The sequence below is a fragment of the Amblyomma americanum genome, chromosome 6 (assembly GCF_052857255.1).
Source record: "Amblyomma americanum isolate KBUSLIRL-KWMA chromosome 6, ASM5285725v1, whole genome shotgun sequence".
NCBI classification, from domain to species: domain Eukaryota; kingdom Metazoa; phylum Arthropoda; class Arachnida; order Ixodida; family Ixodidae; genus Amblyomma; species Amblyomma americanum.
This window is the reverse complement of record NC_135502.1, coordinates 115,810,351-115,836,244: the sequence shown is the minus strand read 5'-3', so window position 1 is coordinate 115,836,244 and position 25,894 is coordinate 115,810,351. Positions and strand designations below refer to the sequence as shown.

General features: G+C 45.4%; 1 pseudogene; it reads right to left on the bottom strand.

Annotated features, from left to right (window-relative positions):
- Positions 1 to 1,147: 1,147 nt before the first annotated feature.
- LOC144095475 (3-[(3aS,4S,7aS)-7a-methyl-1,5-dioxo-octahydro-1H-inden-4-yl]propanoyl:CoA ligase-like) overlaps positions 1,148 to 25,894 on the bottom strand; it is a 58,842-nt pseudogene continuing 34,095 nt past the window's right edge.

Here is a 25,894-nt window from a genome sequence, read left to right as displayed (position 1 = left end):
ACTCTTCAGGCCTGTGACGTATATCTACATGTTATCGTCTGTGCGAAAAGACGCGGAACATCAAAACCACCCCTGGTTCCCAGCGGCGGAAGCGATACAACGCTTTCTGTATTAAAAGCTCTGTAGCACCGACTGTCCCACAGAAAAAAAAAAAAGGTTCGTGACTGGGCTGCCAGTTACTCGAAAATTTATCGCCAAGCCGATTCAAGTACGCTTTAACATTGAAGAATCTAATGAGCACCTTCTATTGTAAGACCGTCGTACTTGGTGGCTTCATGGACATTGTAGCCAAGGAAAACATGGATCTTTTCGTAGTTCTTGACATGGTCTTACAACTGAACCTCTCCTATGTGTAGGTACAATCTCTCATCTCGTTAAAATAACTCAGGCGTTCCATGGAAGGCGTCGTGTGTGTTCGCTGCTACCCGTAGCCGTGCGCTTCTAACCCACGCCACAAGCAACGATGTCGACTCACACCGGCGTGCTTTTTAAACGTAACGGGAAAACTACCACAGGCAATCACACACGGCTGGATTTGGCAATTTGGAATAGCATCCCAGTTTCGCATTTCTTCTCGACAACGAAGATTAGTTCACATAAGTTTATTATCTGCCCAGGAAAGATACAGGAGCGCGAAGTATGGACACAGACCACTTGATTGAACGGGACGGTCGGTTGTGTCACGCTCTCACTTCGTCCACGTGTTTACTTTGCGTTCGTGTATCTTTCCTGGATATGCATAAAAAAGCGCAGCTACAAGTACTATTCGTTTATTATTTCTGAGTGCTGAAATGTACTGGAGCATGCGTTCGATTAGTGTGATTGCATGCAGGTCTGTGCTCTGCAACGTGCAGGCAGAGTCCTCACTGCCCTGCAATTATTTTTCATTTCAGGATGCGACAAGGAACCGTACTTTTGGTTCGGAATATATAGCGACTAATTTAGTCTGTTATCTTCCATGTCCTGCGGGATAAAAAAATTATAAATATAGTACTTAAAATAAAAAGGTGCAGAAGTTTGTTATTTAAAATTATTTTACACCCCGTCTTTTCAAAAACAACAGCATTAACACAAGCAGGCCACATAGACAACAGCAATACATGCCATACATGCAATAGACCAGTACATTCAACTGCCACCTGCATATTCAATAAACGGCGCTTAGCTTCTGAAAGTTCAAGAATTCGTCGAGAAGGCAGCGCCTCAGCAGCTTGCCTCTCCAGTTTTTGGGCAGTTTTGTAGCAAACGCAATACCGCCGTAAAGCTGCTTTTAAACGGCCAGCTTTTCTGAAAAAGAAAAACGACGAGCATTCAACAGATATATCGGCGGATATATATAAAAGATTATGAAGTCGTACAAATAGATATAGTTCATGCCTAAACAAAATAAAATTATGTAGCATGTCATTAGATTAGTCGGGTACAATGTTTCAAGTCGCGAATTCGAAGATGAAAACGAGAAACACAGCGAAAATGCATTGAAATCAAACAGCGTCAAAGTTACCATGTTTTAATGGCCGGTTACAGGCCCGCAAGGCTTAAAAATTTCTAATAATGAATATCTTATTCGCGTGGTGCCAGCAAAGCTATTTGTCTTTCTATGAAAAATTGACGACAACGTTCTAGCGACACAATGCAATGAGGGATTTCTTAGTCTTCATTCGTATATAAGAAACATATATGAGTATGCTCTCATTGCGCCCTTGAGCTTTGTGGAAAGCCCCTGCACTATGAGAGGCAGTAACTCATTTTACCTATTTTAAGACACTAGAATCAGGAATATCCGGGGACCAAATATTGTCCGTATAAAATGTAATCAGGCCCGTTTCAATAATAAAGTATACACCTATAGGTTGCTAATCAACCATCGTACCTATGCAGTTCCAATTCGAAAGCAATATATGACCAATTAGCACGAAAGCTCGCGTCCGCCGCCTGTGGTACGAAATTCGGTGATATCAGAAGGCCGATGTTCTGTGCCACAACATATCTATGCGAAGATGTGAAATCACGAATTATGACACCCAAACTACGATGACCTGTTAAAGTCATGCCGCGTAGTCATAGTCATCACTCATGGCTCCTAGTTATTCCACAACGTATCATGGCTCAGCACCTTTCAAGTATTGTAATGTAAGCTGTACAGAGTTTGTACAAAATATGCGTAGTCAAGACGCGTAGTCATAGTCATGATTGAGGACTGAATTATTCTGCAAGGTAGTTTGACTGAGCATTTCACAAGTAGCGTAGTCAAGACGCGTACTCATAGTCATGACGCATGGCTCACCAGTTAAAAGCAATGTAATTTAATTTGTATAGAGCTTGTACAAAGTATGAATCGTCATACCTCGTAGTCGTAGTGATGACTTGTGACTCAATCCTTCTGCAACGTAGCATGACTCAGCACTGTAGTGCTTTCGTATTCTCACACGTAAGTTAAGTGCCCTACCGCTTTTATTCTTTTGCGTTTCTTTACTAGATAGTAAGTTAGCAGTACATTTGCAACAGCATCCAGGAATTCACGTCACCTACAAGCTTCCTGCTGATGCGGGAAGGAGAAAGGGTGAAACGCAAAAAAATAATTGTCGACAATGTGCAGCATATCATCCTTGCTGGTCTGAACGCATTTTCGTGATTCCTCGCCTTAAGATGACGTATGAGGAGAGGTTTGCTGCTGCTAAGCGAAGCCTATCGTTTCGTCGCCTGGCGGCTCAGCGCTGTGCTACTGACACAGCACATCGTTTGTCTCAAGGTCATTCTAGACTGTCCCTGGAACCGGTTTTGCCTGTGAAGCAAGGCTTCACAGCCTCAAGCAGTGTGATGCTAGCAAAATGCACAGAACGAAAGGTTGCTTATCTGACGGAATGTTTTTGTCCACGCCTTATGAGCTGAGTGTGGAACAGCAACCGGAATCATGCCCATTTTCTTGCGTGCAGGTAGAACAGAAGAAAGCTCACATTTTCTTCGCCATCTTGTGACTAAACCAGAAGCAGAACACTTTGAAGGAACAGTTCCGATCCGGTTCGGGACACTGCTCAGCCTTACTCTTGGTGAAACATGGCAAGATTTTCTTGTTTTTAGGCAAAATGAAGGCTTTACCCCGTTAATTTAGCCGCTGATAGCTGCACTAGGAAGTACCAACACGGCACCCGATTCTTAGTACAACAAAATGATAGAAGTATAGTGTATCGGAAAGAAAGTTCGCGCTGCCATAACGCTCATTCGGCAGTCTAACCATGTTTTTCACCTGACTAATAAGAAATCGTGACACATTAACGTCCCCCTATTTCAGCTATTTTGTGAAAATTTCAATGAAACAGTTAGACCTACTTTATCTCAAATCGGAACGTCACCGGGTGACGCTCGATGCAGTTCACTAGGTGCGCGCGGATTCTCGACACCCTTGTACTATAGTCTATAGTCCATGAGAATATAACGTCCCAAGGGGACTCAGGCTATGAGGAACGCCGTAGTGAAGGGCTCCGGAAATTTCGAAGCCCGGGGTTCTTTATCCTGCACTGACGTCGCACAGTACACGGGCCTCTATAATTTCGCCCCCGTCATAATTCGGCCGCCGCAACCGGGACCGAACCTACGTCTTTCGGGACAGCAGCTGAGCGCGACAACTGAGCCACCGCGACGGCCCGACACCTTCCTACTGATAGTGCGTAAAAATGAGAAACAAAAGCAGACTTAACAGAAGTGTTTTTTTTTTCCTAATGACCCCTTGTAGACTAAATATGTATAATTCTTTCGCGTTTTCGTCTCCTTTTTGGCTCTCTCTATTCTTTTCCCTATCCCACTCTCTGAATTGCTGAGTGATCAATCGGCAATTCAGAGAGTGGGTACGAACCATCTTTATTTTTTCTCGCTTCACACATCCTTTTTTTCTGCGTCTTTCAGCGGCCGCGTTTAAAATTTCACAGTTTTTATTGTGAACGACGACGCTAAACAGTAGTCATATAAGTCGCGTTAAGACACCCACACAATTCACCTGACTATTGAAAGTGCTATCTGATCAAAAATAAATAAAAATAAAGTTCGGCAGTTCGACTTTTGCCAAAAACCCATGAGAAGATCTTAACTCTTCCATCATGTCAGGATAAACTGGTAGGCTGCACAACAGTACGCTCTGCAAGCTTAACGCACTGCTAAAGTAGTATTTGTTCTTCGAAAGCTCGTAGCTAACTTCAGGCCGGGCAATCAAGACTGTCAACGCTGGACTGAGCACTGACTATGTTCTGCACTGTATGAAGGCCACGGTGCACTCGTGTCAATCAAGTGTCCTCCCAAAGAACGCGCTAGGCGCCAACACGGGAGGGAAATTACAGTAATTGCAAACACGCAAGGCTGGTCGCCATACCCACCACGTGGTCCTTAAGTTGCCTCGAGAGCTGCTCAAGGTCCCCCGCGTAGCCTTCCTGCAGCACGACAATGGCGGCGGGAGCCTCGCCCAAGAAAGGATGCGGCACGCCCAGGACGGCAGCCTCGGCCACAGGCTTCAGCTCCAGCAGACACTGCTCTACTTCGAACGGGTCCACCTTGGTGTCCATGGACTTGATGGTGCTCTTCAGCCGACCCGTGACGAAGAGCCGGCCGCAGGCATCGTAGTAGCCTATGTCTCCTACGACCCTAGAAGTCCGCATCAAAACCATCCGGGTACCCCAGATAGAATGGCGACACATAAGTTAAGATGACAATGGCCGCAGAAACTGGCTCCAAACAGTTTTCGAGTGCGGAAAATGTAAGAATGGCGTTTAATGTGCTCTGTGCGCCAGTGGTAGAAGTGTTCACACTGCAACCTTATCATCCGTATGCGCGCGTACACTCGGAAAAATCCACATGTGCGCGAAAGAACAAAAGCAGCAGACAAGTAAGGAGGGTCATCCAGATACACTCTTGTTGGTACCCTGCGCTATGGTAGGAAATGGGAACATAAGCACACAGGGCGGAGAAAAAGATTAAAAAGGTAACAGTTAAACGCGTCTGGTCAATCAGACTTAAGAAAGGACTCAAGTGTCTTTGAGGCCTTGTCACCTTACAAGCGATGCGACAAGTGCTTGATTACTGTTCCATTGCGAAAGAGGGCAAGAGCATTTGCGATAGGAGCATTTGAAAAGCTGATACTTCACGGCTGTTCATAGTCACTAGCGTTGTAGGTAGAGTTCTCAGCAGCTCCGATGGGGAAAGAATAACCTAGCGTGCAGGTCATTCAGGGCCACCGTTTGCTGGCGGGTGTTACTTCATCTAAGTAAAGTCTGAATTAGGGAGGAAACGAAGCTCCACTAAATGGTTCAAGCAATGGAACGCAATAGGGTGCGAGTGAATTGCACCTCCTACCCTCAGACGTTACACGTTCACGAGCTAGAATTCGCTGGCGTAGTGTCTGCCTTTTAGTATTCGGCAGTGGTCATTGTCGCAACTTATTTTCAAGAATTTTTTTGGTCCCTTCCTTACCCGATAATATTGTTTCCGCCTCGTAAGTAAAGAAAACTCTCCGAACTCCGTGGCTTCTCTCAAGCATTCGGACGTCCCGATTGCAGGTCGCTACGAGAGAGTTTTTGCCACATGTGGTCGGATGGCAAGCGGCTGTCTGATGACATGGATGGCGATAACTACTCTCTACATGCTTTATGGCAGCGTTGCAAGGATGTGAGCTGCAGACATGACGCGTTGATCTTTCCTGCTGACAAAATTCTTTACGAAGGCGTCAGATAGATGTATAGATGAGAAAGCGACGGGTAGTTGCAAAGTACGGCATGAGATAAAGATTACGAACTGTATTAAAACTGTAATTTACCAAAATCCCCCTTCCTGTGGCCGCGTCTAAATTGAGCAAGAGGGCCGTTGCTCAAACGACCACACGTTTTTAAAATATTATTAGAGTCTTCGAGTAACATGGTAACTTTGACGCTGTTTGATTTCAATGCATTTTCGCTGTGTTTCTCGTTTTCATCTTCGAATTCGCGACTTGAAACATTGTACCCGACTAAACTAATGACATGCTACATAATTTTATTTTGTTTAGGCATGAACTATATCTATTTGTACGACTTCATAATCTTTTATATATATCCGCCGATATATCTGTTGAATGCTCGTCGTTTTTCTTTTTCAGAAAAGCTGGCCGTTTAAAAGCAGCTTTACGGCGGTATTGCGTTTGCTACAAAACTGCCCAAAAACTGGAGAGGCAAGCTGCTGAGGCGCTGCCTTCTCGACGAATTCTTGAACTTTCAGAAGCTAAGCGCCGTTTATTGAATATGCAGGTGGCAGTTGAATGTACTGGTCTATTGCATGTATGGCATGTATTGCTGTTGTCTATGTGGCCTGCTTGTGTTAATGCTGTTGTTTTTGAAAAGACGGGGTGTAAAATAATTTTAAATAACAAACTTCTGCACCTTTTTATTTTAAGTACTATATTTATAATTTTTTTATCCCGCAGGACATGGAAGATAACAGACTAAATTAGTCGCTATATATTCCGAACCAAAAGTACGGTTCCTTGTCGCATCCTGAAATGAAAAATAATTGCAGGGCAGTGAGGACTCTGCCTGCACGTTGCAGAGCACAGACCTGCATGCAATCACACTAATCGAACGCATGCTCCAGTACATTTCAGCACTCAGAAATAATAAACGAATAGTACTTGTAGCTGCGCTTTTTTATGCATATCCAGGAAAGATACACGAACGCAAAGTAAACACGTGGACGAAGTGAGAGCGTGACACAACCGACCGTCCCGTTCAATCAAGTGGTCTGTGTCCATACTTCGCGCTCCTGTATCTTTCCTGGGCAGATAATAAACTTATGTGAACTAATCTTCGTTGTCAAGAAGAAATGCGAAACTGGGATGCTATTCCAAATTGCCAAATCCAGCCGTGTGTGATTGCCTGTGGTAGTTTTCCCGTTACGTTTAAAAAGCACGCCGGTGTGAGTCGACATCGTTGCTTGTGGCGTGGGTTAGAAGCGCACGGCTACGGGTAGCAGCGAACACACACGACGCCTTCCATGGAACGCCTGAGTTATTTTAACGAGATGAGAGATTGTACCTACACATAGGAGAGGTTCAGTTGTAAGACCATGTCAAGAACTACGAAAAGATCCATGTTTTCCTTGGCTACAATGTCCATGAAGCCACCAAGTACGACGGTCTTACAATAGAAGGTGCTCATTAGATTCTTCAATGTTAAAGCGTACTTGAATCGGCTTGGCGATAAATTTTCGAGTAACTGGCAGCCCAGTCACGAACCTTTTTTTTTTTTTTCTGTGGGACAGTCGGTGCTACAGAGCTTTTAATACAGAAAGCGTTGTATCGCTTCCGCCGCTGGGAACCAGGGGTGGTTTTGATGTTCCGCGTCTCTTCGCACAGACGATAACATGTAGATATACGTCACAGGCCTGAAGAGTAAGATTTTCAAGCGCTCTTCATGAAACTAGACGTCGTGCAAGTTTTTAGGCTTCTGGAAGTTACTACTGTGTGCACCGTAGAGCAGAGGGCCACCTCAATAAACCATAAAAGAACAGAGCAGAGCATGCTGCACACATATTCATGGAGGCGGGTAAACATTATAATATCCAGCAGTTTGTATTTTATTTCCAACAATGTACAAACTACGCACAAGGGGACTATATTTTATGCGTCTTTTATTACCATGCGCTTTTCCTTAAAAGCCGTGACACGAGTAGAACATATGCTGATTAGCGCTGCTGCACGTCTTCTGAACGTAGTTAGATTGTTACTACACCGGTTATTCCGTCTCAGCAAATAAGCGGCTCTTGTTATATGACGTCACGCTACTGGAACTCCTGTGGCTCAAGCTGGCCAGCAGATAACAGCTGTGTCGCATGGAGTGCTTGCGTATCGTAGGCAGTTCAATTTTTTTTACTTATGGTACATCCATCGTGTGTGTTTCAAACAGAACAGCAGTGTAGCATTTACGTGCTGCCGTACTTTTCTCTTTTCTTTCGGGCTTCAACAAGATTATTGGGATATCCGGCTAGGCTGACATAATTAAAGAACCGAGAGCAAAACTAGCATGCCGTCATTGACAGTCCTCCCAGCCAAACGTGATAAGGTAAGGGATGGGTACGTTTACTTGCATACACGTCTATTTTCGGCGATGAAACACGCATATACCTTTGTACCGGAGCACTTTATTCTGTTTTAGGACGCGCTCGCTTCGGTTACATGTCAAGGCAGAAAATAGCCTCTTTCTTATTCGTCACTGAACAACATAATTCTGAGTTTTCGGAAGAGACTGCCACAATAATTTCACTTTGGCTAAAAGCGACTCCTAACATCGTGGTGGCAACCTAGCTTGACGTTTGTCGCATGAAACTGATATGGTTTTATGAGGTTTAACGTCCTGAAGAGACTAAGGCTGTGAGGGACACCATAGTGGAATGCACCCGACAGACAGACAGACAGACAGACAGACAGACAGACAGACAGACAGACAGACAGACAGACAGACAGACAGACAGACAGACAGACAGACAGACAGACAGACAGACAGACAGACAGACAGACAGACAGACAGACAGACAGACAGACAGACAGACAGACAGACAGACAGACAGACAGACAGACAGACAGACAGACAGACAGACAGACAGACAGACAGACAGACAGACAGACAGACAGACAGACAGACAGACAGACAGACAGACAGACAGACAGACAGACAGACAGACAGACAGACAGACAGACAGACAGACAGACAGACAGACAGACAGACAGACAGACAGACAGACAGACAGACAGACAGACAGACAGACAGACAGACAGACAGACAGACAGACAGACAGACAGACAGACAGACAGACAGACAGACAGACAGACAGACAGACAGACAGACAGACAGACAGACAGACAGACAGACAGACAGACAGACAGACAGACAGACAGACAGACAGACAGACAGACAGACAGACAGACAGACAGACAGACAGACAGACAGACAGACAGACAGACAGACAGACAGACAGACAGACAGACTACTTTGATGTCTATACATTATTTAACCTCGTCTACGTCCTGGCTTCCCGTCTGCGTATTCATGCTTTCGTTCCTAGTTAACTAAAGGCGCTGCTTCTGGATACCTGCTGCCCATCACATTAGATAGAATTTGATTAGAATCTATCATTGTGATCCCGTTTTGATCAGGTATTGATTTGTCATTCTTCAGATCAACGACATCCGAAGGATACTGACGGAAATTTCTCCCCTTTAATTATATACTAAAACTGAAATTAGAAGCCGCATATATTAGAAATGTTTCCTTGGGTGTTTTCTAACAGCACAACTTGCATCCACCCGCGTCTCCCGTGCGTCTGACACTGGGCTATGCACTATACCATAGCGATCAGAGGTGCAGCAGAGAGCTTCAGTAAACAGGGCCACGTGGCTGGCGACGGAACAAAGCGCCGGCCGGAGAGCCTGCGGCGTCAGAATAAGCGCAGGTGAACGCTAAGAGAGAGCTCAGGGAAGTGATGGCGCTAGCGAGTAGGGCAGCCACCAAGAAATCAATAAAGGCATGCCTTTATGACCGGTGTTCATCGATTGATCGCAATCATTTACTTCTGGAGCTAAAGCTCCTCACACTCAATCACGAAATAAATCTGTAGAGGCTGTCCATGGCCGTACATCGGCTGAATTTACTAGAAGAAGCCGCAGTTTCGCTAAGCTTCATTTTTCTTGCGGACATAATTATGTGAGCTTATATTTTTTCTCACATTTAAAATGGGAAGTACTTCCCATGCGCTACAAGTGCCAATGTTCTTAAGTAATCAGTATGACTATGTTTCTTTTTTTTATATCTGGGAAGCAATTGAAAACAATTGATATCAAAAATCTTTATCATGCATGCGTCCTGAATGTACTCCTTTGTACTGTGGTTTAAATTAGGCAGCAATATACTTCTTGTGATTTTCTTTTGAAGCAGGTAAGTTCTTTCTAGGCTGTTTAGAGTAGTCAAGCCCTAGACAAGGTGACATTAGTAAAGATGGCAGAAAAATAACGATTTGTTTTACAGCGCGTTAATCCTCGCTGGAAGACAAGCTCTGGGGCGATATAGTTGACCTCGGAAGAATATTCTCTGCGTGATGACCCCATGACACCGTTTGGTTGACGTCAACTCTGAGCTTTTTAAATTTTCCAACTGTCTCAATTTCTTCTGGATTAATTAGACATTTTTCTGTGCACGCAGAAGTTTATTATTTGGTTGGAAGATAACTGTCTTTTTTGTCTACATCTCCTTTTAAACTGCTTAGTTCTGTTCAGATGGTTACGTGAGATAAAGAAATATTTCTTCTGTCTATCAGGGCACTGCCATCACACGCGGAAAAGAAAATACTGGTCACATTTATTATTGTTTAAGTTCGACTCAAAGCAGTTAATGCTTGTATACTGTGCGCGATTCGAAAGCTAAAATATTAAAAGTTGCTGTGGAAGGCCCCTAACTGCGCACAATTCTAACTTTGTAATCAACAATATGTGACTTGAAGAGTCAAAGCCTTTTCTGAAATTTTGAAACGCCAAGTACGATATGCTTCATTTCGGAACTTTTCAAAATGTACTTTTTTTTTCGTTGAGAAGCGCCAGTTCAGTATATTTATTCTTCCGTTAATTATTTAGAAATTTTATCGACACTAATGTCCGCCAGCCCATCATGAACGGAAAGAAGACCTCCAGCAAACACGTGTGCGCTTTCCACTGAACGAATAGTGATATGGCAAAGTATGTCTGCCCGTTTCTACAAGCCTCTTCTTTACTCTTTGGAAAAATCATTGATAATGAAGTAAATTATCACGCATTCCGGTGGTTCATTTAGATCTGGGTTTCGAATCGATAGTATACCTGCTGGATTAGAGGAGACACCATTAGCGGAAACACAAATATGCCCCTGCAATGGCATGAAGCTCTCATGTGCCAGTGCTTTTAGAAGTAGGGACCAGCACCCACCCTGCCACATCTCTCTGCCATTCCTCGTGATACAGATCAGTCATCTACTGCGATTATCTCTATATGCGCGCCGCATTTTTGCTGTGCATTGATGCCAACGCGAATAAAGGCTTGACATTGCACCGTCCGTGTACGTATTCATATTTCATTGTCAGAGCAGTTGCGCGCAGCTCCGTCAATGCAGAAGTAGTCGTTCGGACGGTTTTAGTTGACTAGCTGTAGAGACTTTTTTCGGCGGAAAAGGCGTGGTATGTGTGTCGATGTAAAGCGTCCAGCGCCAGCACCCCTAGCAGCTTGTAGTAGATCGAGGCCCATTCCGGGCACCCTGCAGCACCGGAAGATGCCGCCTCCGGAGCACACCCGGTGGGTGCCCCTCCAGGCATCCACCGGCAAAAGAGCACCTCCCGTCAACGATCATCCACCCTCCTGAGTGTGGCCTGAGGAGAGTGAGTAGCGTGGCCTGAGGCCACACTCCTGAGGCCAATGACGCTTTTCATCGTCGTCACCTTCCAGACGCAGACACCCGCCACAGGTCTACGCGGCAGCGCAACGGCAAAGCGACGGCTAAACAAATTCAAAGACCCAATCGGAAAGCCATCAATGTCAAAGTGCAAAGTGTAATCATTCGATTCAGTTTAGTTTACTTTAGTTTATGGGAATTTAATGCCCCAAAGCGACTCCGGATAAGAGGGTCACCGTAGTGAAGGGCTCCGGAACTTTCTACCACTTGGGGCTCTTTAACGTGCAGTGACATCACACGGACCTCTAGAATTTCGCCTCCATCAAAATTCGACCGCCGCGGCCGCGATAGGACCCGCAACTTTCGGGTCTGCAGCCGAGCGCCACAACCACTCAGGCACCACGGCGGCCTCCATGCACTTCAGCTACAGCAGACTTTTTACGTCACATGGTATGATCCCCTCTGCGTTTCTTCGGGGAATTCAAGATGCATACGTCCAAAAAACATCTGAAACAGCATAAACGCGCTCTGCCATTTTAACTACTTTCCCGCTACGGCAGGGCTGTTGTCCAAGTGCGAGGAAGCCCAACTGTGAGCAAGTCTAACCTAGCGCAGTACTACAGGATTGCTACTTGGTAAAGGTATGCGCCAAAATATATTAACGCTTAGGAAAGTCAGAGAAGGAGGAGCGAAAGTCATAAACGCCAATTTATAAAGAACATAAGAGAAGAAAGTGCAATAATAAATGTGCGAACAGCACGTTGACTGCAGACCTCTATAGCTTACCTTGATCTCGGTTTCAGCCACGGGGAATCCAACACTGTCGGGCGAAATCTGGCCAGACTCTGGGCAGGAGACGACTCCGCTTGCTTCGGAGAGGCCATACACGTTCCGAACCTCACTCCGAGAGAATGCACACTGCACCAGCATAGCCGTGGTTCTTGGCAGCACTGCGCCAAGGCTGACCACCTCCTTTAGGGATGGGAGCCGGACGTCCGCCGCTATGACTCCATTCGCCAGCAGCGAAAGCACCGAAGGGGTCGTCATCAACAAGGTAACCTGGCCGAGTCCAAATGTCACATTGAGTCTGTTCCTGCTTTCTCCTCGATCAATGGCAAATTCACCACTGTCAACCTGATTTCGTGGCGCATATTACAAATAATAGGTGCAACGTGCGTGCGTGCGTGTGCAGATACATATGTGCGCGTTTTTTCGGTACACCAACGCGACCTGTATTTCTCAACGACGAAATCAACGCACTCTTGTCCTCTCTCGAGACCCTCTCCGCTCTCTCGCTATTATACTTATCTCATGATTATAGGGAGTTAAAATACAGATGGTGTTGGACACGCAAGAACACACACTTCACCTCTCTTCACGCTTGCATACCGTGTTCTTGCCGACGTTTTTTTTTTTGCAAATGGGAGTGCCGATTGCCAATTTCTTATTGTCCTTCTTTGGTTTTGTGTGCTCTGAAGCTCCAGCCGAATAATCTAGAACGGCTGGCTTACCCATCGAAATCATCTCCGTTTGTAAAGATCGACTCTTTCTGTTTATTAGAGGCGAGGTAAATCAACCGAAATTTCATTCTTACCGCTTAGTACAGCCTTGGTGAAGCGCCCTTCGCACAGATTCACTAGCTATAAGCTCCTGGTTCGGAAATATATGACTTCTGTCACACAAAGGAGCAAACTTGTTTCTTGAGGGGCTAACTTGTAACACGTCTCAGTATCTTGCTCCATTCCCCGAACGTATTATTCGTCAGTATTCATAGCTCCATGCTCTGAAAACACAACACACAGCTTCTCCCTTGTTCAGAATAGCCAGCTAGATACCGGATACTTTTCTGGAATAAAAGCAGCGCCTAGGAGTCAGCTCAGCGTCTCGGAAAATCAACTCTATAGACTGCCGCGCGTAAAATCTCCACTTTTCCCTACGTAGCTCGGAGCAGCGACACACAGCACCGTGAGACGAGAGTATCATTACCTGGTGACTTGCGGCTGTCTGTATGAAGTGAGGAACTGACCAATATTTGTTGTTTATTACAAGGACAGCTCCACAGCAGATAAATTTCAAATTGAATTTCGAATTGAAGAGAATGACAGGTAGATGATGAGATGTTCGCAGGCTAGGCAGACATCATCCGTGGCATAAATACTAGTGCCACTGCACAGAGGGAAACAAGAAAAACAAATTTAAGAGTGACCCAGAATCACACTGTGCGTACCTAAAGCCTCTGACAGTAACCGCCACGCACTGAGAAACGCCATCCAGTACAGTCAGGGTTACAGTGAAAGGCAGAGCCGAACACGCATATACTTAGAATATGCCCCGACTACTCGTTTTCACACGTCGGTGATAACGGCGTTATCCATGAGACCGAAGAGCTATCGAAGCGTTCGGAAGATGGGCTTGAAATTTGATGCTATACTCTCATTCGATAATCTCCGTTAAGTTGGCTTAACACTGATTGGAAAAAAGGGAGCCGCGAGGCGCGTAAATGAGGCACTCCAGAGGACGAGTAGGTTACTGCTCTGCATTCAACGAAATCAAAAAAATTAAATATCTCTTTCAAAAAAATTTCTCATGTCAAACATTTTCGGACAAAAATTTTGAAAACTGGAAAATGTTAACAACACTGTTGTAGAAAAATTAAGGCAATTCTTATATGTACCAAAATGTTTCTTTTAAAGTGTTCCATCGATCGCATCAAACAGTGAAGAATGCCACAGGAAAGCAATGGGGAACACCTTCGACTAAGCAAGAACGTTGATGATAAAAAATACAAGTCATCCGTTGGGTGGTGTGTGAATAAATTGATTACTGTATTAAAATCTTGCATTATTTGAAGAAATGCGTTCATAAACCTTTCCCGCTCAACAATACTTTTCTCGAGAATCGGTGAATGCGAATTCGCCACAGAGATAAAGAAAATATGAGATATCGAGCCGTATATGGCGTCATTCTTTTTCAGCATGAAATACCTTTAGCTCGCCATGCTCGGCAAACTCAGGCGAACATCGCCCATAAACCAGGGTGCAGACACCGCCGAAACTTAAAACGTCAGAAACGGCTTCTAAAGTGAAATTTAACCTGTCGAATGTTATTTAGCACAAAAAGGTTTAAAGTCCCATAATCCCGAGATGAACTTTAATCTGCGCAGGCGCAAATACACCAGCTAAGTATCCCAGCGCCTAAAGACATTCAGCCAACGCCAGTACATTTTTTTTCTGCTTAGCCTGACTTGCCATCAGTACACATCACAAGCCTTACCAGGAATCAGTGACAGCTCCCACCCAGTGCCACTGAGCCTAACGGCCTATTACTACTATTACTATTACGGCCTTTTACTATTATAGGCCTCACGGCCTATTATTATTTCTGAAATTTATTGCACACTTGCGGGACTTTTGTATACAGAGAAGTGCCGCTAACGCCACCAACTGTTTAAAGCTATCTACACACGCCAGGTCACAAACGACGAATGCATCAAAATTAAACAAAACCAAATCATACTAACTGCGTACAGGAGCATATCGCAGTCATGTTTTTTTTTTTTTACCTGCCTGAACCTACAATCACATTTTCCTGTAAATAATCAGTTTCCTTTTTTCCGACCGCGACAGATGGGGCACTGACACAATTATCTTTTTCATTCAAGATACACAGGGCTCCAAAATTTTCCAGGCTTCGATGTGAGAACTGATTCCAGTATGGCACCACGAGGGGCTGCTGTTGCAGGCGTGATTTTTCTTCTAGCCTGCGCTGCCCACTAGACTTTACCTCATGAATCAGCCTTTTCACTACCGAGGCTACGATTTCTTTCTGAAAAGCGGCCTTCTCCAGACGCCTTAGCTGGGCACCAACGCTGTCACGAACTTGATGTTGCCAAGACTTGTCCAGAGCCGCTTTCCCGACAGGCCGCTTCCCCGAATAAAATCGTAGCCTCGGTAGTGGAAAGGCTGATTCATGAGTTAAAGTTGTGACGGTAGCGCAGGCTAGAAGGAATATCACGCCTGCCAAAGCGGCATCTCGTGGTGCCATACTGGCATCAGTTCTCACATCGCATCAAAAAGGTCGGCGACAAGTGCGGAGCACATGTGGTGTTTTCGGCCCCGGAAACAACTGGGGCAGACGTGCCGCCGTGTAAATGACAACAAGAAGAGGCCAGCCTGCAGAATAAAGCACTCCAAAGTCCTTGTTAAATGTGAGGTTTGCGTGGTTTATAGAATTCCCCTCGCCTGCGGGAAAATTTACATCGGCCAAACTGGGTGCTGTCTCAACGAGCGCTAGCTAGAGCATCGCCGAAATATCGATTCGGTAAGTGGCAGGGACCATTTAGCTGCCCACATTCGTCGTTGCTTGCAGAAGCCGGCATGCAAAGCGTTTTTGAAGGAAAAGTTTGGCACACGCGAAGCCGGGAAATTTTCGGCGCCCTGTGTATCTTGAATGAAAAAGATAATTGTGTCAGGGCCTCATCTGTCGCGTTCGCAAAAACGTAAATCGATTATTTACAGGCGAATATGATCGTAGGTTCAGGCAAGTAAAAAGAAAAGAAGAAAAGAAAAAAATGTCTGCGATGTGCTCCTGTACGCAGTTGGTATGATTTGCTTTTGTTTAGTATTGATGCATTCGTCATTTGTGGCCTGGCATGTGTAGATAGCTTTGAACGGTTGGTGGCGTTAGCGGCGCTTCTCTGTATATAAATGTCCCGCTAGTGTGTAATAAGTTTCAGTAGAAAACCGGCGTTCGTGTTGTCTTCTCCCTGTCTCCTTGTCTGAGGTAGGAGCTTATTGGTTTACGTTTTTTTATGGCAGCTCCACCATACTTTTTGTCTCCTTGTCTCTTGCGCAGGTACAATGTTCCATAATACAAACAACCAACTAGCCCAGCTATCTACCCTTAGCGGCGTAGTATTATTGAATGTTCAAAGCCATGCACCACGCGGCGGCCTGCAATGGAACTTCCTCGTATTGCTTGTAATAGATAAGCAAAAGATAGTTGTCATGCTCCCTAACACTCATCCTGTTTTAAATGCTATGTATAAAAACCTTCTGCACAATACTATACATCTCTGCGTCAGCCTCGTAGCGGAAGCCCGTGTCTCATCTAAAGCACCTAGCGTTTCTGTCCTTACTTTGCAGTAAGGGTCCTACGAAACTTGGTTGCAACACACCTTCCGGGCAGGATTTTCTCCGCAGTGTTGTGCCTGGCGCTTTTTATGAATATCCGTGCATTACATGATTGTTACAGATTGACGCTACCCTTCGTTCGCTCCAAGCAGTTTGCAGGGTTCGAAATGAGCACAGCTTACCCCATTCCGCAGATCTTTCACACGAAGCGCTTTTCGGTGATTTCTATGTTTTTAGAGGCTCCTGTTGATCCTGAAGTATGTGCCATGACGATGGTTCGGGCCGGCTCTGATTCCGCTTCTCTGTAATCCTCCTCGCCGTATGCATCCAAGCTGCAGACTGATATAAATCCAGGAAGGCTACTCGTTGCAAAATGTGCCTGCGAGAAACACACGGGCGAGGTTGGTCTTGATGACTAGAAACTGAAAAATGTGTTTGAAGTGCAAAGAACTCGCTCATAACCGTGAGCATACATCATATTTCCGCATTGGCAGTCGCTATCGAAAACGCCTTCAGTAGTTGTTGTTTCCACTTCCTTCTTTCAAAGCCTTATGGTAACTCTTTTCTGTGCATGAGATGCATGTTGTTTCGACTACAACAATGTGACGCATGGGGTTCGGCCAGCGGTAATCTTTTCAGAAATACGTGCAAAGCTGCTATCTCATGTGGTTTTCATTCGCGTCATCGAATGTACACAAGAGTGTTTCCTACATGAAAGTGGTGCCCTATATACGACTTCGATGTGGCATAAATTTCCTGACGCACACGATTCCGGAATCCTAACCTCTCATTCTTTCCTCGTCATTCACTATCCTACTTATTCGTATCAGCTTATTCTAAAGGCGTCAAGACTAGCATACTGTTATTCTAGTGGGAAATTTTCATGCGTTCACCGCTACTCTATCGACACTCTTTCAATATAAAGGAAAACGTGTGGGTGAGCTTTGTTTCTGTACTTTTTTTTAGCCCTTTTTATCTTGAAGCCCAACTTGACATTCCTGGCGAAACTTTGTGCGCAGTTTATCTTCGAGCTTCAAAAGACAGGGGAAACTATTTTATTAACGCACTGGGTTAACTCCCTCGATAAATTCATTTACACATTGTCAGATTTTTTACAGCTGTTTGCAGGCTAGGATATTCGCGGCCTATAACATGCAGCAAAACATACTAACAATAGAGGCCAACGTGTGCCAGAGCGCAGCCATGCGGCTGCAGTAGGAGTTCTGCCGAATTGTATTTCACTTTGGGAATCTCCCCTAAAGCACATCACATGTATGGGAGTAGTTCTGCTTCTTAGAAATAGGCACGACAGGAAAAGTATAAAACCGTCACTCCCATTTATAGGGCCTGGTTTCCCATTATTATTAAACTTGAAGGCGTGGGTCAAGTCGGTTAAGACGTGGGTCGCATCGGTGTCTTTCATATGTCTTTGTACCTCACCTAGGGAATACGTAAAGGGGCATGTATCGAACAAATACTGGGAAAAGGCTTGCAGAGAAAAACCTAAATCGAAAAGAGGATTTAGTTTGGTTTTATGGGCGATTAACGTCCCAAAGTGATCCTGGCTATGAGGCGCGCCATAGTAAAAGGCTGTAGATATTTTTGCCACCTGGGGTTCTTTAGCGTGCACTGACATCGCACAGTACACAAACCGCTACTATCTCGCCTCCATCGAAATTGACCGCCGTAACCGGGATCAAACCCGCGTCTTTCGGTTCAGCAGCCGAGCGCCATAACCACCGCGGCGGCTAATCAAATGTAGGAATTTCAGAGTTTTGTTACAGGAAATTTTTTTAGTATGCTATCCGTGTGCTTGTTCGTAACACGAGTCTGACTTCATAGGTGTCGCCGCGATAGCTCAATGGTTATGGTCTTTGGCTCCTAACCAGAAATACGCGGGTTTGATTCCCGCTGCTGCGGTGGCGTTAAAGCGGAGGCAAAATGCTAGAGACCCATGTATTGTGCGATGTCAGTGGAACTTAAAGAAACCCATGTGGTATAAGTTATTAAAGGGCCTCCCCTAGGACATCCCTCATAGTCTGAGTCGCTTTGGGACGCTAAGCCCCATGTACCATAAACCACAGTGACTGAATTGAATGCTCCTGCACACAGTAGCCTGCACCTGCTTAACATTGACCCTTTCTTAAGTTTCCGACGATCACGCCACCTTTTCGCGTGTGAAGAAGCACTTTTGTCTCGCCTCAGGTAGGAAATTCCGTTTACGACAGCATATCCTTGCCGGGTCGGAATTTCGCACTCATCATCGAGTGAGCATTCCTTGGGCAAAAACCAAACACCTTTCTTGCTCTCTAGTTCTTTTACGCCCAACGAATGTCTCTCGCTGTCTCTCCTCTAGCGGTGCTGATCGTGCAATTTTCGTTAGTTCTTTTTAACTGCCTTTCCTCTCTCTCCTGTAGGCAACACGGCGCCACTTGGACTAAGGCGCTCTGAACAGGCCAATATTTCATGGCTATGGCGTCGACATTCATGGGCACAAAAGACCATCGGAAGAAGTTCGCGGAGAAGTACCAGGTCTTTTCACCTCGGTCACAATTAGCGTTTTGACGAGCACACGAACGTTATGAGGAGAGAACAGGCACATAGAGCCAGTAGCAACGCACAAAACCAAGGTCAGGGCAAAGGTGCCGCTGTGCCGTGACAAGTTCTGTACAACCAACTGCGAGAATGTTCTAATATTTTCTGGCTATAACGTGCTCGAATAAGCCCATTAAAGGGAAGGTGTCCTGAGAGCACTACTATTGGTACCATTTGTACCACAGTTGTAGAAATTTTATTTGGCGCAGGGTCTACTGTTTGAGTGGATATTTTTATGCAAGCCAATTGGGCAGTGATGGAGCAATCAGCCTATTGCGCTTGCCACACCGATGACATTTCCGATGTTTGCTATCGCTGCGACGATGCACAATTCTCCATTTCCAATCACTTTTTCTAGGAATGCCCTGTCAAGCAGGCCGCCTAGGCTGTCTCAAACCGGCTCCCTCCTCCCGGAAGGGGTTTATCTCACAAATCTGAGACCAACAGGTTTAGGGTGTGAGTTGGCTGCGTAAGCGTCGCTGAGCGTTCACGCCATCAGAGGCGTCGGCCTTTAGTCCCTGCTATTCCACTTGCATATTGATCGAGACCCTCTCTCAGCTAAGTTCGGAGTTGTCTGCATTTTGCTCAGATTATGCTCGAGTTTTTGCACACTACAGGCGGCTAGGGTTACCTTGTGCCACATAAACTGCATCTTCTGCCATGGCAGTGCCTGCCCAGCATCGAGGTCTTTTGCTCTTAACGCGAGCGCTCGGTGTGTCGATCGAAGTGTCAGTGCCGCCTTTCAACCACTTGTGTACTATACGATTATATAAGCGATGCCTCTTGTCTCGCCGTGGTAGCCCTGTGAATAGGGAGATCAGCTACTAAGACTGGGTACCCGAATTCGAACCCGGCAGAGGCGTCCGATTTTTGATGGAAGGCAAACGCAAAAGGTGCCCTGGTGCTGGCGATGTGAGAGCATGTTGATGATTCCCCATGTGCTCGAAACTACTCTGGAGCCCACCGCTAGAACACCTATTTTTCTCTTCTGGCACTTCCACCTAGCTCTCTTCTCTCAAGGCACGGTTATCTGACGACTTGAGTCCCTGGGGCGACTGTATACGCCGACGACATTACGATCTGGTGTTGCAGCGGTAATGAAGGGGAAATTCAAGGCCGGCTTCAGGAAGCAGCGAATGTCGTGTGCCAGCATGCGGCGAGGTATAGGTTAACGTGCTCTCCCGAGAAATCAGAGTTACTCCTGATCGACCGTGGCAAGAGGCAGAATACGGGGCTTTTGCCGTCCACTCCCTCTGTCGCCATTACGGTCCAGGCTATGAGCATTCCGATCAAGAAAGAGATCAAGATCCTGGGAGCCATCATACCCAGCGGCAACACTAACACCACTACAATCAGACAGCTCCAAGCCTATTCCGAACAAGTCTCTAGAATGCTACGCCGGGTAATCAAGAAAAGAAATGGGCTAAGAGAGAAGGAGGCCCTAAGATTAGTTCAGGCTTTCATTCTCTCTAAACTAACATACGCCACCCCGTACTTACGGCTTAGCAAAAAGGAAAAAGACCAACTAGATGTTATTATTCGAAAGGCTGTTAAGACGGCGCTGGGACTCCCTTTATGCACATCCACTAAGCGCTTACTACAGCTGGGGATCCATAACACCATCGACGAACTAATAGAGGCCCACCGTGTAAATCAAATTGTCAGGCTCTCAACATCTAAGCCTGGCAGGAAAATATTACAGAAGCTGAGAATCAGTCCACCCCGGGAAGTCGCTGACAAGATCGACATGCCCATGCAGATGAGATCAAACATTACGACTCACCCCATACCAAAACGCATGGATGAGGAATATAACAGAGGACGGAGACTAGCCAGAGCTAGACACCTCTCTAAGCGCTGGGATGGAAACAAGGACACGATCTACGTCGATGCGGCTGGACCCGCTAACGGAGTCGCGGCAATTGCAGCAGTTTCATCCCGGGGAGATATCATTGCAAGCAGCCTTATCCAAGCGGTGGATACCACATCGGCTGAAGAAGCAGCTATCGCACTAGCGATATCAAAGAACAGCGAGGCAACGGTTATGTCCGACTCACAAGCAGCGGTACGCAATTACCTCAGAGGCCGCGCTGGCGCTCCGTGTTGGGAAATTTTGGAAAGGTCTAATCCTTCCAACATCCAGATCTTCTGGACGCCAGGGCACCTCTCAACGACGGGCAATGAGGCGGCCAACACAGCTGCTCGAGCTCTCCTCCTCCGAGCATCTGGCACGCAGCCTCTCTCTGACATAGTTGACAACCCCTCACCCTTACTAAGCTACGCAGAAATTACGGAGTACTATAAGATCACAAGAAGGGAATATCCTCTTCCTCACAAAACCCTAAGTAAATATGAAGAGCACATAATCAGGCGACTACAAACTAATACTCTGCCCAATCCTTACCTAATGAGTAAATGGTACCCAGAAACCTACAATTCGTCCTGCCCCTTCTGTGGAGCAGTTGGCACACTCTTTCACGCGGTTTGGGAATGTCACGAAAACCCAGACTTGGACAGCAATCCCGATCCGACTCATGAGCGCTGGGAGGCAACCCTTCATAGCCACAGCCCACTCGACCAGAAATTGCTGGTTGAGAGGGGCCGGATTATGATGGCGACCAATGGGTTCTCGTACTGAACCCACCCAGTTTTTGTGCTCTGAATAAATGTTTTTCCTCCTCCTCCTCAAGGCACGGTTGACGTGCCACTAGAAGTGATACAGTTACTGCGCCTTTAAATCCTCATTACCAATTTTTTCTTTGGTATAGGACATTGCACTGTCAACCGCAAGGCCTGTCACTACTAGGTATCGGATGACTGCTGCTGCAGGCCTTTTTTTAAGTTTGTTATTTTTCTTTGATCAATCCCTCTTGTTTCGTAGTGCTTTTCATGCTGTACGTGCGGTCGCGAGGCGCCTTATTCCTAATTGCGCTTTGATTATGCTTTCTCTACCCTCTTCCTTTCCAAGCAATAAGCATTAGAGAAATTTAGCATAGCACATTCCGGGGCTGCGACCGTGATCCCCTTCCGTGAGGAGCTACAACACATGTGTACGTCGTCGTCACGGCGCCAGATGGCGTCCTCAGGATGTCGCCACCAATCAGCGCGCGTGCACTGTCGGCTAAGCTGAATCTATGGACTGTGGTTTTCCTAATAACAACAGTAATAATAATAATAATACAGTTGGCTGCCTGACGCGCCTTGTTGCTCTTAGTTAAGACGCACAGCTACTGTACGAGATAACTACAAGTTTTCCTGCGTTCTACTTGAACCATTATTCTTTGCCTACTTGGGCGTTCCTCACATGAGTATTCAAAAACGCAAGGTTTTACCGGTCTTGTACTCTGGGTCGCTGAGAGCGATGGTAGCACCGGTAAGAGCGATGCTGTACAGGGCCACAAATGATTCGATGCTGTTCCCGCAGTGGCAGTAGACCCTGTCACCCGGACCAACGCCATGCGCTTGAAATCCAGCGGCATAGCGGCGCAGCTTGCACAGCAGCTCGTTGTATTTGACAGCCCGGTTTCCTTCGATCTGCAATTACGGCCAGAAAGATATCAGAGGCCTACCCAATTATACCGAGTGCGCTTCTGACTGTTTACATATCGTTAGTTTAAACTCCGCGAGAGATCCGTTGGTGCAGTCTCTGCAGGTCGATTGAACCGAAAGGCATACTTTGTTCGCGTTATGCATCTCAGTGATTAAATGTTTAATTAAGTAAATTTATGTAACCAACTTTCTTACTGTTCATTCTAGGGGCAATATTATATAAAGAAATTGAAGGCCGTTCGACAAAAAGCTGAGTGCACTTTTAAATTTTATTTATCGTCAATGCATTTCGACATATTTAACGTGGAATTCGTATTTTTAGCTTGTAAAGTTGTCTTGCCGCGATGCACACATTTAAAATGGCATCCCTTGCATTTTTCATAGAGAAAAATACGGAAGCCGTTCGCCTACTACATGCCGAGGAAGCAGTTAACTTGATTGCCACGACAATACTACGCCCAGCGACGCCATTTAAAAAAAAACGCATTGCGGAAAGGCAACGTTATTGTTTTAAAAAACATGGATTTTTACACCAGATATTTCGAAATGTATTGCCAATGAAGAAAATTTAAGAACTGGACTCAGCTTCCCAGTTGAAAACCTTCAGATTCTTAAATTAACTGATCAATTTTTTTTACTTTTGATTTCAAGGTCAAGCATTTTATTTTGTTCACTTTTTAATCACTGAGGTATATCAGGCACAATGTCCGCCTTGCTGTACAATCCACCCGCACAAACCCCACCGATGTATCTCCCCCAGGGTTTAAAATAACGATCTGTAAACAGTTAAAAAGAACGCCCGGTATATCAACGCTGATTTGATATAGAAGCGAGGCCACCCGCCACCGTACTGTGGCCCGTCGCCGGTGTCGGCACTGAGAGCTTCTCAATGAAACGGAATTACGTTTGCCCTTGTTGCGCAAAGCGCCAAATTCACGGAGAAGCTACTCTGTTTAAATTACTGCCGGTCTAATTCTTCGGTCGATCATGCTTTGTCAAACTTGCTTCAATTGTGCCTTGAGCTGAGCTACAACATAAATTAGGAGAGACGCGTCACAGACGGCTTGCACACGCGGTACTAGCCTCTCAGAGTTTCTCCATTACGCAACATAGAGGATACATATTTTTTTTATTGAGTATTGCTGCGTAACGCTTAGGTCTGGAGTGGTGCAAATAGTGAAATGGTACAAAATATATTAGGCTGCGGTTAAGATTGTACAAATTCTTTCGAATGAATAAAAGATAATTCGAGCAAAGAAAATGCTGCACGCACTGCACACTCTATATCGCAATATGTAAGGAGAAATAGCAAACAAAAATGACTCCTATGGTGAAAACTCCTGTTCACGTCTGGCAGCTTCTTCCAATGAAAATTACTCCTGAAGACCGAACCAAACGCGTCAGGGACGAATCGTACGGACAAACCGCATTGCCAACTTTAATCTTGACTCGCAACGCAGGCTACAAAAAAATGAAACACCATATTTTGGCAGCCATCTTATTTTTTTTTTTTTGAAGCACAACAATAGTAACCGCGCTGGCCTAGAGTAAAGGGTGCCCGTGTTTGTAGAACCGTTCACCGTATACGTCACCGCAGTGGTAGCAGAATAAGTTGGCCACGTTAGCTGAGAAAAAATGCGAATAAATAAGCGTCAATTGTCAACTGCAGCTTTAAAATGGACCTGTTATGTTTGTTTCGGGTGTGGCGCATTCTTTTAAGCTGTTTGTAACTAAAATTTCAAATAGTTTATTTTGTATTCCGTTGGACAGAATTTTGAGCTTGTGTACTTGTGACGTGATTCTGGCGTGGGAATAGCCCTGCGTTTCAAAAGCGCATGTAATTTGGAGCGATAAATTCAAAATGTGTTTGGGCCTAATCGCGGAAGGCAGCTTTTTTTCGAAATTAGAAAAACTCAAGGTTATTACTCCATGTAAAAAGAGGCTAATAGTAAGAGTGAAGTTAACTATGCAATATTAGTTAACCATTGACAATACTCTGCCAAAAAAGTGCTCTTTTAACCCAGAAGGCTTGTTTTAGAAAATCGCAGGACATCTTAATCGAAAAACCGGTATATGTGCTCCTACTACGATTTGCTAGTGCGGAAAAACGCATAAGTAAACTCCACAAACTTCGAGCAACACTTCAAGCAACCATAGTCAAACACACTGCGGTTTCGGATGCACGAGTGCAGTTTAGAACTGGTTTAGAACTGGAATGCATTTTAGAACTGGAGTTCAGCGTCACCGATTGTTTTTTTTCTTCGGAGCACAACAATAGTAACAGTGCTGGCCTACAGTAAAGAGTGCTCCTCTTTGTTGAACCGTTCACCATATATGTCTCCACAGAGGTAGCAGTATATGTTGTCCACGCTAGCTGAGAAGTGATAATAAGAGAGTATTACTCATCGGCGTCAACCAAGCGCAGTCATACGGCTACAAAGGAAAGCTATACAGCTTTTTCAGAAACTTCGTACTTAAAGAAAATTTCGTCCTGGTCCGGGGTTCGAACGCGGGACCACCGCTAAGAAGTTGATGAAGAGAGAAAATAAGCACTCACAAAATTTCCTCCATAAAATATGCGCACTTCTATGGGAGCTTCTAGGACAAGAACAAGGAGCTGAAAAACAGTTAAGTAATTCCTAACATGTACGGTTTACTGCCTCTATGCGCGCTGGAAGTACAGGGTAGACTACAACGCATCCAGGTGGGTTTGACGGAAGGAGGCGATAAAAGATTTGTGCATGAGAATGAGATGGCCTGAAAAAAATTATGTACGCTTTTAGATAGATACCGTAGCAAGAAAGCTAGACCACGACCGGATGCTTTCAAAAACAAGTGCACATACGTGTGCGTGAACGCAAAAGCAAATTTATTGAAACAAAGCCAGCTGCTCGCAACGAAATAGGTCATTACAAGGAGTACGCGCAGCGAACATGCTTAATGATTGGAAAGAGAAATTGAGTTGGAGCTTAAATGTCCTCAAGCCCACGGGGAATGCTACGCGATGCCGAGAGTTGAGCAGCAGGCGGCAGCACGAGTAGCATATATGCTTGACGAACCAGTAACATTAACTCTTGAAAACAGGCTCTAACAAAGTTCTATCGGCCCCATACACACAGAGTAAGCATACTGATACACATGAAGTCTAAACATGTCAGCTCCGCTGTCACCAGTTCATTCTTTCGCTGAGAGAAC